This window comes from Primulina tabacum, chromosome 10 (assembly GCF_025594145.1).
Source record: "Primulina tabacum isolate GXHZ01 chromosome 10, ASM2559414v2, whole genome shotgun sequence".
Lineage (NCBI taxonomy): Eukaryota > Viridiplantae > Streptophyta > Magnoliopsida > Lamiales > Gesneriaceae > Primulina > Primulina tabacum.
The window spans coordinates 11,384,746-11,390,309 of record NC_134559.1 but is presented as its reverse complement, the minus strand read 5'-3'; positions in this window follow the sequence as shown (position 1 = coordinate 11,390,309).

Genomic DNA, 5,564 nt, shown 5'->3' with positions numbered 1-5,564 from the left:
GGCCCCGGCATCCTCGGTTTTGTACTTTCTGTCAAGGGATTTCCACAACTCTTTAGCCGTTTTCTTTTCTCAAAACACGTTGTAGAGCGAATCGGCCAATCCGTTTAGTACATAGTGTCGGCATAAGAAATCAAAATGATTCCATGCCTCCACTGCACTAACTATATTCAACATCTCCCTCACCCTCTTTGAGGTTAGGAGCATCCTCAAACAGGAATTTATTCAGGTTCAGCATCGTCAAGTAGAGCAGCATCTTCTGCTACCACCTTTTGAAGTCCACACGAGTGAACTTTTCAGGCTTTTCACTGTGACTGGCTTGGACATCAACCACAGCAGCACGTGGGGTAGCATGAGGGACAACCTGAGCCAAATTAGGGACAACGTAACCAGTTTCCCTTTGCACGCTTGTTTCAGTAGCCATATCTGAAACAAACCACGTAATGAGTAATCTGTTTTAAGTTTATTAGAATAAATGCTAACAACAGTAGTGTAGAAACGAACTTGTAGAGATAAAGCAATAACCGAAACAAGTGTGATGTTTACAGTATGAATATTGTGTAAAAGAAAGCAAAATCAAACCGAGGCCTGTAGCGTGTACAGTTTCCTTAAAACAGATTCGCCCTCTCCGGTATGTGCTTCGAGGTTTCAGCGGACGTCTGTTTCCCAGGATACAACGGAACAACCAGCAGTGACTTAGCACGAGACTCTACTACGGCGAACTGAAAACGTATCTTTACTTTATCACCGAGATTTAACAGAGCCAAATGGAAAGATAACAATATGAAATGCAAGAGAGTTCTTGAAAGAGATAAAATTTTCAAATATTTGAAATGAGGAAATGAACACACTATTTATAAGTCCCAAAATGCACAACAAGAGTCATGCAAGATTAATTAACTCAATTAATCTTCCCATTAACTCAAGAATATGAAGAGCCAAAACTCTTCAATTAACTCAAGAATGTGGAGAGCCAAAAGACACTCCCACATTCATGAGACATAATTTTTTATTCAAACTCTAAATTTTATTAAAATTTCCAACATAATGATCTCCAAATTCCAGCTCTAATTTGATATAGCGAGCTTCCAGAAATCTGGAAATTAAACGCTCTGATTTAAATTGTTTTTGCCAATTGAATTGGGCTATATTGACATATATATTGGGTTTATATTGTAGGTTCAAACTTTGGATGCATGTTAGATATAAATATTTGAATCAAGATTTTTTTGTATCGAACTAGTTCATTTATTTGGAGAATTATCGTTAATATGTTAATTTTTTAAGGATGAAATTATTGGAAATAAAATGCGAATTGGTGAATTTCAAGAAATTATTGAGACGAAGTTTAGTAATTTAAATCGTTAAGTAGGATTTTAGTAAATAAATTCAACTTTGGTAATTTTGGGAATTAGTTAGATTTATTTAGTTTTATTGGTGAATGTGGAATTTTTAAGCTCATTGTCATTTACTTTAAGCCGATGAGCTTCAAATTAATTTGTCGATTGTTGTTCGTTGGTATATCTAAGTTAAAGTTTGGTAGCATACAATGGCAACCCATAAATAATGTTTTAAACATATTTATGTATTCCGACTATTTATGTGATTTGTTGATTGTTTTGAGTTGTTAAATGTCTCGTTGATTATATGATCATTTACTTGACATGACAAACAATTCAGAAAAGCTGCAGTGTACGATTGTCAGAAGAATGTTGACGTGACAAACAACGTATAGAAAGTTTCAAATTGCATTCAATATTATTGTTGGAAGCAAAGCCTATTAATAGCAGAGAAGAGCAGACGAGAAACAATGATTCTGAATCAACTAGATCGATATATTATTTTATCAACTAAACTGTTACTCTGCTGAAATCTTTGTAAATTTCAAAGCTCATGCTTATTGTATACATTCATAGTATTCAAGTCAATACTTCGAGCTTACAAGCACAAACTGTTATTATTATAATACTTGATCTTAAAGAGATCAGCTGTGCTAAATAATTTAAGTTCAATTGAGTACTGTAACTGGTTCGTAACTAAGAGTTTCAGTTTGGTATTGTTAAGTCCAACTGAAGTGGGTCTGTACAAATCTTTGTATCGATCAAAGTCTTTTAGTGAATATCCTATCTTTGTGATAGAAGGGGCGACGTAGGAGTGTTTTAAATCTCCGAACATCCATAAAATCTTGTGTCCTCTTATTTCAGTTTTATTCTATCTATCAGTCAGTTTATTTCTGCACTTTTATTGTTAAGTGATTCATATCGACTTACAAGATTCCCACGTATCAATTTACCACTAAATTGAGTCATAAAAAGAGAAAATGTTGTGAAAATTGTTATTGTTTATTCAACCCCCTTCTAAACACTCTTTCACCTTTACCCGATCCTACCAAGTAGTATCAGAGCAGTAAAATCTTGTTCCTGAATATTCCAATATACAAACTGATTACAATGTCTTCGTTCAAAAAAATTCAAATGTTCTCCCGAGAGGATTTTGATGATTGGAAAATCAGAATGCAGGCTCATATAATTGCACAAGACGATGACATGTGGTATGTTATTACAGATGGACCCCTGAAAATATTAAAGGTAAACACTGTTGTTGCCATAACTGATGGGGCACCACATCGCATTGAAAAACCCCGAGATGAATGGACAGCTGAAGACATGAGAAAAGCCAACTTGGACAACGTGGCTAAAGACATTTTGTACAAAACGCAGGATAAAGTCACTTTCAGAAAAATAAAAATGTGCAAAATTGCTAAGAAATCTAGGAGAAACTGATTCAGCTCTGCGAAGTCAATAAGAAAACCAAGAAGAATAAAATATCTGTTGTTGTTCAAAAATTCGACAATATCAAGATGAATATTGGAGAATCCATGCACGAATATGATGAAAGAATCAGTAGCATAGTAAACAAACTGAATGCACTCGGAAAGGTGTAATCAAATAAAGAGATAGCACTGAAATTAGTCAGAGGTCTTCCCAAGGAACGGGATGTTAAGACCATGAAAATGCGAGAATCAAAGGACCTGAACAAGGTCAAACTTCATGATTTATTTGCTGATTTAAAAGCCTACGAGTTTGAGTTGCAAATCAGAGAAGGGGAACCTTCTACACCAGCTGCTACAACTGCTGTCAAACTAGAACCAACTTGTTCAGTTGAAAAATCTGCTGATCAGTTAAGTAATGACGCTATGTCATTATTTGTCAAAAATTTTGGAAGATTTATGAGAAGAAATCAATGAAACTTTCAAAGACAATATCAGATAAATAACTCCAAGGAAGAACCTAATCCTCGCTACCACTGTGGCAAAGCCGGTCACTTTATTGCTGACTGTCCTAAGCCAAAGAAGGATAGTCGAGGCTCAACTGAAAAGGGAAAGAAATCTTACTAGCACAAGAGAAGAACTAAGGATGATAAGAAATCATACAAAATGAAACATGAGGTGCTTCTAGTAGAGGAAAGCAAGTCTAAATAAGCAGAATCCACTACAACAAAAATGACTTTTCGCAGCGAGCTAATTCTCTTTTCGCGGCGCACATTGCACGCTTCACAACTGCAAGCTGTTGAAAGTTCAAGATTATCCGCGGCGTACATGTGCATGCTGTTAAGACTATTATCCGCGGCATGCATATGCACATCGTTTATACAATTATCCGCAGCGTGCAATGTACACTGTTAATGTTCCATCCAAAATTTCAATAATTAGCGACATTTCAAAAACCGTCACTAATTAACCGTCGCGAATTTAGCGACGGTTTAAAATCAGTTGCTAATTTAGCAACGTTTTTACGTTTAGCGACGGTATATCATAATCCGTCGCTACTGTTTTGTTAAAATAAAAAAAATATTTTTATAATTTAATAAATTTTTTTAAAAAACTTACAATCTAAATATGCTAACAATACTCATGATCTTAACTCACACTTAAAAATTAATCAAAAATTGAAACGAAATAACATACCTTAAATCGAAACTAAAACAGTCTAAGAGAGAAAAATTTTAAGTATTGTGAAGCGGTGTGGAGGAAAATGAATCGAAAATACGGATATTTACAGACAATTTGCGACAGTTTTTGGTATAATAGCGACAGTTTTTTATTAAACCGTCTCTCTTAGCGACTATTGTTTATTGAACCGTCGCTATCAGCGACGATTATCAAACACCGTCGCTATTAGCGACAGCTGGTAATACAGCTATTAGAGACGGTTGAGTTAAAAACCGTCGCTATATTTTATTAAACCGTCGCTAATTTAAAACAGTTGCTAAATATAGCGATGATTTCAATAAAACCGTGGCTAATTTAAAAATTGTTCTAAATAATTGGGCGCCCATTTTTTGCAGCGTGCTAATATGAATACTGTGAATAATAATATTGACGGCATGCAATTAATGTACGCCATTAATGTCTAGACACGATTTTTTTTAAAAATGATTTACTATTAACAGTGCACATAAACATGCACGCTGTTAATAATACTATTTACGACGTGTCTTTATTGTGCGCTGCGAAAATTACATGGGTCATTAACAGCTCATATATAACTGCATGATGTCGTTTATATAATTTATTAATAGCACACATAAATGCATGCTGCGGATAGTACTGCGGATATTACTATCCGCAGCGTGCTTTTAATGCACGTCGTTATTTCTGTCAAGTGCAACAATATTAACAACGCATATATGGGTGGATGCCGTTAAAAGTAATATTCGCAGCGTGCTTTTAATGCACGCTGTTGATGACGTACTACAGAAAATCATTTTTCTTGTAGTGTTCTGACAGTGATGATTCATAACCGGAGAGCTTGAGCTGCTCCAGTGATGATGAGGAGGAGGTCAAGTGTCTGATGGCTGATGACACAGAACTGGAGTCAACAAGTGACAAATGCAAACAAATAATCAACCTGGTATCTGGACAGTGGATGCTTGCATCATATGACAGGGGATGAAAATTTGCTATCCCAATTGATCAAATACACTGGTAACATCAGTTTTGGAGACAACTTCAAAGGTATAACTGTGGGTAAGAGTAAGTTTATCCATGGCAATTTTACTATTAAAGATATTTTACTAGTTGAGAATTTGAAATATAATTTGATTAGCATCAATCAGTTATCTGACAATAAATTCTCAGTACAGTTTGACAAATATACTTGCTCAGTTAGAGACTCACTGATGAGGTCATCCTAACTAGCAATCGTTGTGGGAACACCTACAAAGTCACTTGGACTGATCAACCTTACGCACCAGTTTATTTTATAGCATCCAAATCTTCTAAAAACTGATTGTGGCATAAGATGTTGAACCACCTAAACTTTAAATCTATTGCTTATTTGAGTAACCATGATCTCTTAACTAGTTTACCCAAAATAAATTTTTCAAAAGATAAAATTTGTTCAGCATCTCAGTTTGGTAAGCAAGTAAGATTTTTATTTAAAAAAAAGGGTTGTAAATCATCTTCCCGATTCTTAGAACTACTACATATGGATCTTTTTGGTCCTATACCAATAATGAGCTTAGGGGGAATGAAATACACCTTAATAGTCATGGATAATTTTTCA